The following is a 13,408-nucleotide window of genomic DNA, read 5'->3' as shown; positions in this document are numbered from 1 at the left end:
AGGGTTAAGCGCAAGGACCAGCGTAAGGATGCCGGTTCAAGCCCCGGCTCGAACCGGCATCTTCATAGTGAAGCAGGTCTGCAGGTGTCTTTCTCTCCCCCACTCTGTCTTCCCCTCCTCTCTCCATTTCTCTCTGTCCTATCCAACAATAATGACATCAATAACAACAATAAGAACTACAACAATAAAACAAGGGCAACAAAAGGGAATAAATAAATATAAAAATATTTTTTTTAAAAAGAAAGTCTTTTGTGTAATCATATTGTCTCCCCAGATTTCTGAGACTTCTTTATCTGTTTATTTTCCTCTTTTTAACCCTAAAGTTTATTATTATTATTATTGATTTAATTATGAACTCAGGTCTGCTGGGTAAGAGGGATACAAATCCACACAGTTCCCACCACCAGAGTTCTGCATCCCATCCCCTTCAGTGGAAGCTTCCCTATTCTTTACCCCTCTGGGAGTATGGACCAAACATTTTTTTATGGGGAGCAGAAGGTGGGAGGCCTGGCTTCTGTCATTGCTTCTCCACTGGATATGGGTGTTGGGCAGGTGGATCCACACCCCCAGCCTGTGTCTGTCTTTTCCTCGTGAGGCAGGGCTCTGGGAAGGGGAGGCTCCTCACAGTGGTGAGGCCGTCTGCCCAATAGCCCTAAACTTTCAGTTTAGATTTTTCGATTTTTTGCAGGTAACTCGGGTGATTCTCTGACTCACTGAAGCTCTGTTGTCCACAACAAGGAACTGCGTCGATCTAAATGTTTATTTTCTGCCTTTCCCTCCCTCCCTCCCTCCCTCCCTTTCTTTTTATTTTTTAATTTTCGCTTATTATCTTAATTTATTGGATAAAGACAGCCAGAAATTGAGAAAGGAAGGGGGAGATAGAGAGGGAGAGAGACAGAGAGGCACCTGCAGCCCTGATTCACCACTCGCAAAGCTCTCCCCCTGTAGGTGGGGGCCAGGGCTTGACCACAAGTTGTAACATGTGCACTTAACCACCTAACCAGGTATGCCACCACCTGACACCACCACCCCCAGTTTATTTTTTACAATTAGTCATGAGTCTTATTCCTTTTTTTTTTTTTTTTAAGTCAGGACAGAAAGAAGTTAGACATTGTAGGATGATCATCAATGATGAGAAAAATGTTCTTTGCTGGAAGACTTTTTTTTTTTTTTTTACAAATTCAATAAACTAGGGAAGCTAGCTTACTCATGGCCTTCTTCATCAGTTTATGACTCATAAAGACCATTGCATCCAGATTGTTATAAAATATGTTTTAAAAATTTTATTATAGTTATTTATTTATTTGATAGAGAAAGCCAGAAACTGAGAGGAAGGGGAGGATAGGGAGGGAGAGAGAAACAGAAAGACATCTGCAGCACTGCTTCACCACGTGCAAAGCTTTCCCCCTGCTGGTGGAGACTCAGGACTTGAACCCAGGACCTTGTTCATTATAACATGTGTGCTCAACCAGGCCCAAGACCACCTGGCTCCTATATTATGGTTTAAAAGAACAGATTTGTGAGGAAAGCAATGGCTGACATCATTCTAATTTGCTTTTTAAAATTAACTTCATAACAAGTCCTATATTTGTCCACATTTTATCTTTAGAGTATCATGTAATATATCTAAAATTTTAAAGAAGAACTTGGTATTCATACTTTTATACACAGCATAGGTTTCTCTTTCTTTAATTTTAATTATCTTTATTTATTTGATAGAATCAGCCAGGAATGAAGAGGGTAGGGACCAGAAATGAAGAGGGTAGATAGATAGGTAGAAAGAAAGAAAGAAAGAAAGAAAGAAAGAAAGAAAGAAAGAAAGAAAGAAAGAAAGAAAGGAAGGGAGGGAGGGAGGGAGGGAAAGAGAGAGAGACCTGAAGTCCTGCTTCACCACTTGCAAAGTTTTCCTTCATAGATGAGGCCTTGGGGCTCAAACACAGGTAATGTGCACTCAGCCAGGTTCACCACCTCCCAGCCCCCAGCATAGTTTTCTCCACAAACAAATGCTGAGAGAAAAACCTAGAATCTTATTATTTTGAAAAGCAGTGAGGCTGGCTGGTTGAGCCACATGTTATAGTCAGCAAGGACCTGGGTTCGAGCACCCAGTCCTCACTTGCAGGGGTAAAGCTTTGGCTTTCAGATTAGAACCTTCTAAGAGCACTTATCTATCAAACAATTCTTACTACACATTTATAAAAGAGACCTGATTGTCTCAAAGCCATAGGCTCCTATTCCAAATGGATCAGTTGGTTTTTACCACTTGAAGTATTTTCCTTGGCCAGTAATTTCCTTCTTCTGGGATCATTCTCCTGTTTTCTTGATGTTGTGTTGTTCCTCATGACACTCCCTGAATTCTGGATCACACCTCTCAATACTATTTGTGAGTTATGATGTTTGGCTTAGACTAAAAAAATCCTATGGAGAATGTGTTGTATGCATAAGCTTTTACTAACCTGGAACTTATTGATGTGCTTTTTCTTTAGATTTATAATTTCATTCTTACAAGATGACTATAAACAGCTCTACAGGCAAGGGAACATAATTCATTTTATTTATTCTCATTATTTAAAAAAATACTTAAATGCAAGAAAATACGCTTTGAATGGGCTTTGAACACTGGCATTTTTTTTTATTAAAGTATTTCCTTTGGAAATTTGATTCATTATTTTCAAAGCTTAATAATTTAGACAAGACACTTTCCACAAATATGGATATAATCAATTGTTAATAAGATTATTCTTCTAACTTTGGTCTTTAAAAAATGTGGCCTAAATTAATAAAAGCCTGCTGAAAAAAAATTCAAGAAGTTTGTAACTGCATTCTCTATTTCAAGTTTTAACTACATTGTACTCTGTAATGAACATTAACTGTAGGGTTTGTTTTTTTTCACTGTTGTTTTAATAGATTTCCTGCCTTTATGTAATATTCTAAGGGAAGTACATTTCCAGAGGAAAACAAATTAAAATGCAGTGGTAACTATGACAAACTATGGTCAAAAGAGAAATTTAGTTGTTACCATACTACATGGTCAAGTAGAAAGTGATCCAACCACAGAGCACCTGCCTTGCACTCTAAGTATCTGGCTTCCGTCTCTTTTAGCACATAGAAAAGAAGGCAAGGAGAGAACCTCATAAGCGATAGAATGATGCTTTGGTCTCACACACAAGTATACATACAATCCCATGCTTCCTCACACATAAAACCACAAAGAAAACCAATGGCACGAAAATGAGGTTTCTTAGACCAGTCCCTGCATTGTAAAATGGTGAAGGAAAATTCACCATGAGTGTTCACATACCATTTGCTTATTCTTTAGAAGCTGGGGGAAAGAAAAAAAACAAAAAAAAACAGTCATTGTTTTTTTGTCTTACACAGAGCCTGGACAAAGTACCAAGCCCTAGCCTAATGAAAGGAGGGAAAGCTCACCAAGAAACGAGGACTGAGGATGCCACCTACCACTTCACAAATAAGGCTGCCTAGGCATAGAAGAGTAAGGTATGTGTTTGATTTCCAAACAAGTTCAGTTTGGGGGGTGGGGGTGGTACATATGTGCTGGTTGTTGGCTTACTGGTCATCTTGCAATCATCAGTCAATGCTTTTTCTTTTTCTTCTTTAATGGATGAATGTACAGTGATGAGATGAGAGGCAGGGATCCTATGATCGCTGATACATACTTTTCTATCTTTGTTTCTCACCTGGTAATGATTCCAAAGGTATGACAGAAAGAAAAAAAAAAAAACCACGTAAATCATTACTTCCCTGTTAGAACAGCCATTCTAAACCAAGCAATGTGTTTGGCATTTTCAGAAATGCTTTATTGGAATGATCAAGGAGTTGCAAGGCTGGAGTTAGGCATAATGATCATTTCCCCTAAACAGGAGAAGGTCATGATGAAAGTTACTTTTTATCAGTAATTAGAGTCCTATAGCAGCAACATATCCTAATTATGACATTTAGACCATTAACAAATGAACAATGTTATTTAGATTCTGCCATGGAAAATTACCTTAGGCCATGTGGCATCTCACGGAGTGATTGGGTATAATGCTACTTGTGGTCTGCATGTCACATGCACAGCCCGTCTCTCATCCACATTCCATCTGGACTTATTTATTAGGGAACTTTAGTGTTCAACACAGAACTCAAAAAGTCTCACCTCAGTGAGGTTGAAAATAAAAACAAGCATCCCTGTATCTCATTAGATTTTTTTTCCCTAGCAAGTAAAACATCCTAAGTGGTGAGACAGAGTGAAACTTAATGTATCTGTTGAACAGATCCCTTTGAGTCATTCTTTCAGCAACTTACACAACAGAATCAAAAAGCTCTAGAATCAGAAATGGGACAATGTTCAGGATACTGTGAAAGTTATTTGCTGTAGCATATTTCTAAGCTCATTTGTAAGAGATATTCATTCACTACTAGTTTTCACAGGATCGTATGTCAGATATATTAAAGATGAGAAATATCTTGTCCTATACTTGATGTTAATCTACATGAGTCAGAAATGTAAAAATAAAGTCTGTCTTGGTGGAAAGTAAGGATTTATTGTTGGTACATTTACCTGTGCTATTTTTGTTCTTTTCTGAGAGTAAGAAAGAAATAATACTGGTTTGATGTTCCACAAACACAGCTGGGTGTTAAAGAATTGAGGGAATTTCCCTGGCATGACTTGTGTTGTTAGTACAACTAGGCTTGTCATGAGCTGACAGCTAGTGTTACCTGACCTAGCAAAGGCTCAGTCATTTTGATCATAGGACAACAGTACTTTTAAAGTTTAAGGGCTCTTTGTTTCAGGAAATTTTGCCAATTATTCAATCTAAGGTTTCATTTGCTTAATGACTTCCTCATTTCACCATCTAATGTGCTTCCTCATTCCTTCATCTCTTTGCCTTTTTATTTTGTTTAGTTATTCTTTGGTCTAGCTATGGTTAATTTAATCTTTCTTCCTAAGTCAATGCCTTTCACCCCTGAAGGCACCAGGTCAAAGGCCAAATAACTTTAACTGTCTATGTATGAAAACTCTCAGAGCCTGGTGAGGTGGGTGTCATGGTGGGGAGTGGGGTACATGGAAGCGGAGAGGCGCTGTCTGTACTGTCAGTCAGAGTGAAGTGTCAACTTCATTTTAAAGAAGTTCCCTTTACTGGGCACTGGAGAGCTTTGGAAGCATCCCCTTTCTTGTTGATGTAGGCATCTTGTCCCATTAATTGAAGAGCTTATGGGAACAAGTTCAATAAGCACAGAGGGGCGTTGTCAAATCGGGCTGGTGTGTGGTCACTGGAAGCTGTCAGAGGAATGTGTTTTGTGGAAAATACTTAAACGCATTTGTGTAAAATGTTTAAGAGAATTTGCGCGTTAATATAATAATGCTTTAAAAGTTTCCCTAAACAGATTGTTTCCTAAGTCGTGTGTGACAAACACATGAAGCCATGGAAGACATCTTAGAAACTCTAAACATATCAATATGCGTCCATAGCTTCTTTGTCATATCTGTGATTTTGCTTTGGCCAAAATCAATACCAGATGCATAAAAGTACTTAAATAAATGTTTGCTAACTAGGAAAAATTTTATGTCCGTCACAGTTTTCTTATTTCAGTTAACTGTGGTTTTGTGTTCCACGAATCCCATTTTGCTAGCTTTCTTTAAGTTTTAGTCGTAAGCTTCCTTTTCATTTCTCCCCATCATCTTCATGTTTTGTTTTGAGAATTTACACTTTAGACTGTTATTTAATTTTGGTTTGTTTCACTTTAGACATTTTTCATTATTATTTCTTGCCAGTGTTTGTCGCCACTGAAAATGAACTTAGATTAATTTTCATTTTAAGCAGCTTAAAATTTTCCACAAAATTATGAGCTGTGTTTGAAAGTTTATGATTCACTAGATGGATTTGATGGGAATTGTATTAAAAACTGTATGGACAGTTAGGGCATTGTAACATTTTCCATATAATGGATACACAACTGTTGTGAAAATCCTAGTTCTTAGCTCTAAACATTTTGAATCAGTATTTATTTATTTATTCTCTTTTGTTGCTCTTGTTGTTTTATTGTTGTTATTGTGGTCATCATCATTGGATGGGACAGAGGGGAAGACAGAGAGGAGGAGAGAAAGATACAGGCAGACCTGCTTCACCCCCTGTGAAGCGACTCCCCTGCAGGTGGGGAGCCGGGGGCTGGAACCGGGATCCTTACCCTGTCCTTGTGTGCTTAACCCGCTACGCTACTACCCAACTCCCAGTATTATATCGTTTGAGAAGTGACTCTCACTACTTTATGCCTGTTGCTGTCTTCTACTGTGACTTAAAAGCTATTCAGCTGGGCTGTCCAGGCAGTTGGTAACCTTTCAATAAGTGAAAATTACTTTGTTATTTGATAAACTTTGGGTTCTAGGAAATCACTAGATATTGAATTACTCCCTGCATACAAGGTAAGACATTACATTTACATCAAATTGTTAATAAAGTAAAGTAAAACTCCCTTCATGGAAGTCAGCTTCTCCTTTTGTGAGGCTAGTAGTCAGCTTCAGAGTTTTGGAGGGTGTTGCTAGCTCTTATATTAGCTAAACTAGCCAACCAATAAGGAAAAAAAAATCTTCTGGTAATTCTACTAGGAAAAAAATAACTGTAAATATTTGAGGGTTATTCTGAGTAGAAACAACTGTATTCGATGTTTCTAAATATAATATCAAATAGATTATTGCGAATTTTTTATAATAGCCACCCCAAAAAGAAATCTGAGATTTAGTTCAGAAGTTCACACAGTCAAAGTCTTACTAGGAAATGTCCACACCTACACAATTGGGCTATTTGTCACAGTCTTAGAATATATATTCCCTCTTCAGAATCCAAGAGTATCAAGACACATCTGTGATTGCCAAGAGTTAGAGTCAAGAAGGAAGTGAACAGGCAAAGTAAATGAGAGTTTTAGGAACAGTGAAAATACCCATAAAGCTTATTTGAATTTGGGACAAATATATACACGTGTACAGACTCAAATAATGTACCACCTCAAAGCAAACTCTAGGAGACTGGGAGATCGCTCCCAGGCATGCTAATTGAGGACTGGAGCCCCCTAAGCGAAGAGAATGGGGCACCAAGCAAAGAGAATCTTCATCAACAGTGAAGTAAGTCTGCAGTGTCTCTCCTCTCTCTGTGAATCTCTCTTCCTCTTGGTCTTTTATGCCCTCTATCTTTCAACTCTGAACAAATAAATAAATATATATTTTAAAATATTTATTTATTTATTCCCTTTTGCTGCCCTTGTATTATTGTTGTAGTTATCGTTGTTACTGATGTCGTCGTCAATGGGTAGGACAGAGAGAAATGGAGAGAGGAGGGGAAGACAGAGAAAGAAAGACAGACACCTGCAAACCTGCTTCACCGCCTGTGAAGCGACTCCCCTGCAGGTGGGGAGCCGGGGGCTCGAACCGGGATCCTTTACGCCGGTCCTTGCGCTTTGTGCCATGTGCGCTTAACCCACTGTGCTACCATCCAACTCTCGCATTTTTTTTTTATGTCTGTGAACCAGCCATCTGTGTATCTTTCTTAGAAAACTGTTTTTTCTTTTCAATTTTTTGCCTACTTTTTAATAGGCTTGTTGTTGATAACTTATGTGATTTATTTTGTAGATTTTTTTATGTCAATCTCTTATCAGATGTGTGATGTGCAAATATCTCCTCCCATTTGCTGGGTGGCTTTTTTTACCCTGGTTGAATTTTCTTTCCACATATTCCTATATGTATTTGTCTTTGATGTGTCCTTTTTTGTGTGTGTGTGCTTTAGTTTCACTTGTTCATAGGGTCAAATCTCCAAATGCATCTTTGATGTTAAGGTTCTGACATGGTTCACCAGTGTTTTCTCCTTCATATTTTATAGTTTCTGATCTAATATTCAGATCGTTTACCCATTTTGAGGTAATGTTTTCTATATGCATTAAGTGGTGGTCTAGTTGCATTTTTGTTGTCGTGTTCTTCAGTTTTTCTTAAAAGGAAGCTGATCTGTTGGTGGTAAATTTCTTCAGATTTTTTTTTCCTTGTGTTTGAGAACACCTTCACTTCTTAATCCTATTTGAAGGAGAATGGTGGATTGGAATATTCATGTCAGGCAAGTCTTACCTTTTAGTATGTTGACTGCATCATTCCATTCTCTGCTGGCCTCTAGAGTATGCAGTGAGAAAGGTGATGTCTGCTTGGTAGCAGCTCTCACAGTCACATTTAAAATTTTTGATGCAACTTGCCACACAGTCACGTTAATTGAATTCATCAAGTCTTTGACTTAGAGAAAACTGAAATGATGAAAGTTGGAGTGGGAATATGATATAGGAGGAATATGGACTTTCACAGACCCTGGGACTCCTCTCTTTCTCCCAGTGGATAGGTCTTACTAGACAACACTGACTTCCTTGGGAAGGTCATGCCAGGCTGTCACACCATCTTACACACTTCCAGACCTATCACTAGACTCGGGCAACAGTATTTGGGCAGAGAGACAAAAAGAGTCAGAGGGGGGAGTCGGGCTGTAGTGCAGCGGGTTAAGCGCAGGTGGCGCAAAGCACTAGGACCGGCATAAGGATCCCGGTTCCAACCCCGGCTCCCCACCTGCAGGGGAGTCGCTTCACAGGTGGTCCTATCCAACAACGACGACAACAACAATAATAACTACAACAATAAAACAACAAGGGCAACAAAAGGGAATAAACAAATAAAATAAAATATTTAAAAAAAAAGAGTCAGAGGGAAGGAAATCTTATGAGTCTAATAAATTTATATGCTGTATGTAAATGTAGATGTGGAGAATATGTATGAAACTATGGTCCTACCCTTCTAGACCTAAAGAAAGAAGAAGGATTCAGGTTGAATTTGTCAGTGTAGACTGTTTCCTAACTGAATCACTATGCTGGCTTGAACAGCTAGACTGACTGACTTTCTCTCTCTCTCTCTCTCTTTCTCTCTCTCTCTCCTTCTTCAGTTTGCCTAGCTATAACCTTAACTCGAGAGGAAGAATGAAAGATGATAGGATGAGATGCATTCCCTTTCAGCCTTCTAGGTGAAACCAGTCACTGGCTAAGAGCCCAGAACCTCACCTCTCCAGACCCCACCCCACTAGAGCAAGAGAAACAGGCTGGGGTATGGATCTACCTGCCAACATTCATGTCCAACAGAGAAGCAATTACAGAAGCCAGACCTTCCACCTTCTGCACCCTATAAAGAATTTTTGTCTATACTCCCTGGGGGATAAAGAATAGGGAAGCTTTCAGTGGGAGGGATGGGACATAGAACTCCGGTGGTGGGAACTGTGTGGAATTGTACTACTGTTATCTTACAAACTTGTTAATAGTTATTGTCACTAATAAAACATTTTAAGAGGGAATTAGAATATTATAATTGTGTTTCCTGCCAGAAAAAGAAAACCTACTTTATTCTTTAAAAAGAATTGCTCTGAGCTCACTTCAGCAGCACAAACACTAAAACTGGAACGTTACAGAGAAGATTAGCATGGCCCCTGCGCAAAGATGACACACAAATTTGTGAAGCATTCCATATTTTAAAAAAATAAATAAATAAACAGTTGCTCTATGGGCCAGGTGTTGGTGCACCTAGTTAAGCGCACACATTACAGTACTCAAGGACCCAGGTTCAAGCCCCTGGTCCCCACCTGCAGGGGGAAAGCATCATGAGTGGTAAAACAGGCCTGCAAGTTTCTCGCTCTCTCTCTTTTTTTTAAATATTTTTAATATATTTTTTTAATTTATTTTCCCTTTTGTTGCCCTTGTCTTTTTATTGTTGTTATAGTTATTATTGTTGTTGTTATTGATGCCAACCTTGTTAGATAGGACAGAGAAATGGAGAGAGGAGGGGAAGACAGAGAGGGGGAGAGAAAGACAGACACCTGCAGACCTGCTTCACCGCCTGTGAAGCGACTCCCCTGCAGGTGGGGAGCCTGGGGCTCAGGGCTCTTTATGCTGGTCCTTGTGCTTTGCGCTTAACCTGCTGTGTTACCACCTGACTCCTCTCTCTTCCTTTCTATCTCCCCCTTCCACTTCAATTTCTGGCTGTTTCTATATAATAAATAAATAAAGATAATAAAATTTTTTTTAAAACAATTGCTCTAAGCCTTTACCTGGGTGAAAAAATGAGAGCAGAAGTAACCTTTTCACATGTTTTATTTAACTACTGCATGGTAATATTTTTAAACAACAGTTTTAGCATAGAAATGGTTGACTCATTCCCCAGTTCCCTCTGTGGAGAGTTCTAGATTGACTTCTACATAGAAGAATCACAAGAGAACCAGTCATGGTTCAGGGAGATGAGATTAGCTATAAGTCATCAGGGAAATTAGTTTTTCTTTTGAGAATGGAGGTGCACACAACTGTGACAATGATCTTTGTTCAATTTTTAATTTAGTTTCTCTCTCTCTCTCTCTCTCTCTTAAATTTAGTTTTTCTTACTCACATTTTTCCCTTTTAACTTGAGCTTCCTCACTCTTTTTTTTTCATTAAGACATAGCTTTTCAGTTCACCTTTGGTAAAAGAAAATAAACCCTCACCTTTTTTTTTAATTAATTGAAATCATTTCCCAAGTCCAGCCCTCAGTTAATCTTAACTTATTGATAGGAAACACCTGAGACTAGTAGCTTTCTAGCCTACTGAATCTCGCTTTATTATTTTGAAAAGACATTTCCATTTAAATATAGCTGTGGCTTTAATGAATGTTGTAATAACATTATTTATAACAATAATAACATTATTTATAACAATAATAACATTATTTATAACAATAATATATTATTTATAACAATAATTATTTATAACAATAATCATTATAATTATTTATAACAATAATAACAATATTTAGAAAATATAGCACTCTTCGCTTCCATGGCTGGCTGGAATTCCTTAAAGGTCATTTTAATTTGGAAAATGAAGATGTCATAAATTAAATTCTTATACATTTACCTAGTGAGGGGAGAAAAATACTGGAGGTTCGGTTCTGGGTATTCTATGAGTTGTGGAGAGAAATGCCCAGTGCAATCTAATATCATCCCTAAAGGGAAATGTTTCCGTGGTTTACAAAAGAAAGTGTTTACATAGCAGCTATAGTTGAATGGTTTGCTCTTCCAAAGTTTCATCTTAGACTTCTAGTTAGTATTTCAGGTATATTTTAGGTGTCTTTTAGACATGAAAATGAGTGAAATATTTTTGCTCATTCGTTTAATTCTTTCTAACAATTTAGGAGCTGAGATTACAGTTGCCAATTGTAATAGGTTTGGGGGCTGAGGATGGGAGAAGGCTTGGTGGAGGTGAGGTAAATAACATGGCAAGTCTGATACTGTGTAAGCAACCTCCCCTCTCCTCCTAAAATGCGATAGCACTTCTAATGGCGTCTACAGCTGAGTAAGAGTGAGGGTGACACATTATCTGTGGACTGACCTTACATTACCGGAAGATCGAGTTACTGCCCAGTGGAAAGGTAGCATTTTGGACAACACTTTAGTGAACTTCTCAGGACATCCACTTTGCACTTTGGCAAGATACTCTCTAGACATACCTGGTGTTTCTGCAAGATTTGGTGGTGAGACACAGAGATGGAGAAATCTGAGCCTCGCTTTCTAGAAGTTATTTGATAGATCTGATGCAATGGGACTCTCTACTGGGGAAACTAACATATGAGAATTAATGATTGCTCATCCTACTAGCTTATACACATGCTATATGTTAAAAAGAAAATAGATACAGCTAGTCCAATTTGCGAATATTAATTGTTGTTGTTATGGCCACCAGGGTTGTCACTGGAGTTTGGTGCTCCTCTGTTCCCCCTATCCTTTTCTGTTTCTTCTTCTTCTTCTCTTCTTTATTTGGCAGGACAGAGAGAAATTGATAAGGAAGGGGCAGATAGAGAGACAGAGAGATAACTGTAGATCTGCTTAACCACTCATGAAGCTTCTCCCCCAAAGTGGGGAAGTTGGTACAAAATCTTTTCTGATTGACTTCTTTATTAGGATAGCTCTCAATATTTATACATATTGTAATACTTCAGGGTTTAAATTTATTGCTGAACATTATTTTATGAATATATATCTTACTCAATTATGTATTAGTTGATGGACATTGGACTCTTTCTACTTTTTTCCTTTTTTTTTAATTTGCTTTTTCCCCCTTTTGTTGCCCTTGTTGTTTTATTGTTCTTGTAATTATTATTGTTGTTGTCGTTATTGATAGTAGGTGTTGGATAGGACAGAGAGAAATGGAGAGGGGCAGATGGTGGGAGGGGAGATAAGACACCTGCAGACCTGCTTCACCGCTTGTGAAGTGACCCCCTGCAGGTGGGAAGCCGGGGACTCGAACCGGGATCCTTAGACGATCCTTACAAAACCGTCCTTGCACTTTGCAACACGTGCGCTTAATATGCTGCACTGCCTCCCGACCCCCCCTTTTATTCCCATTAAAATGCTGCTGTAAGCTTTGATGTGCAACTTTTGCATGGCCATGTCTTCTTTTCCTTACATATAGACCAGGGAGTGGGCATACTGGGTCACCATGGCAACTCTCTGCCTAATCTCTTGAGACTGTTCCCAAGATGGTGCACCATGTTCAATCCCCCTAGCATCAGAAACTGATCCTTACGCCGGTCCTTGTGCTTTGTGCCATGTGTGCTTAACCCACTGCACTACTGCCTGATCCCAATAATTTGCTTTTTGTATTTTCAATAAGAAATAAATCATGGTGCTGGGATGATAGCATAGTAGATGTGCAAAAAAACTCATGCCTGAGGCTCTGAAGTCCCAGGTTCAATCCCCAGCACCACCATAAGCCAGAGATGAACAGGGCTCTGGCCTCTTTATCACTTTCTTATTAAAATAAAATAAATATTTTTAATCTACAAAAAAGGAATTTGGTCCCTCTATTAATCTGTGAGTGATTATTCCAGTGATTTTTCTATGTTGTTTCCAGCACAGTTCCTTACTAGGTGACTATTTCATCCTTTCGTCTTTGTTTTATATAATGATAAAATGTGTTGATCTTTTTCATATCATATTTATCAGTTCATTAATATTTCTGAGGATTTTTGCGGGGGTTCAAATGAGAAACACTGTTCTCCAAGCTTCCTTGCTTACAATGACCTAATCAGATTTTTGTATTAGGGTATTTTCAGGCTCCCAAAAGAAAAAAAAGTATTCCTTGTACTTCTTTTTAAAGATGGAATTATATTTTTTAAAATGGTATTTCTTCAATTAGTTAATCACTGAGCTCATTAGAACAAGCATCTGAGCCAGTATTTTAAAATTAGAAGCGTGTGTGTGTGTGTGACCCGAGAACACACTGTGTGTGTCCAGCAGGCTTCTGAACTTGCTCTGTGTCTTACGGAACGTGCTGTGTGGGTGAGAGCAGGTGTTTCACATCTGCTGCATGTATT

General features: G+C 38.5%; 1 long non-coding RNA gene and 1 other non-coding gene across 3 annotated transcripts in view; both read left to right on the top strand.

Annotated features, from left to right (window-relative positions):
• Positions 1-13,408, top strand: part of LOC132538571 (uncharacterized) — a 196,555-nt gene that overhangs the window by 44,523 nt on the left and 138,624 nt on the right. For both annotated transcript variants that reach the window (XR_009549908.1, XR_009549909.1), the window contains exon 4: positions 3,376-3,495. This is a non-coding gene — a long non-coding RNA (uncharacterized LOC132538571). The remainder of the gene's footprint in view (positions 1-3,375; positions 3,496-13,408) is intronic.
• Positions 9,436-9,542, top strand: LOC132538803 (U6 spliceosomal RNA). Its single transcript, XR_009550126.1, has one exon. It is a non-coding gene; the product is annotated as a U6 spliceosomal RNA (small nuclear RNA).

The sequence above is a fragment of the Erinaceus europaeus genome, chromosome 5 (genome assembly GCF_950295315.1).
Source record: "Erinaceus europaeus chromosome 5, mEriEur2.1, whole genome shotgun sequence".
NCBI lineage: Eukaryota > Metazoa > Chordata > Mammalia > Eulipotyphla > Erinaceidae > Erinaceus > Erinaceus europaeus.
This window is presented reverse-complemented; position numbering and strand designations above follow the sequence as displayed.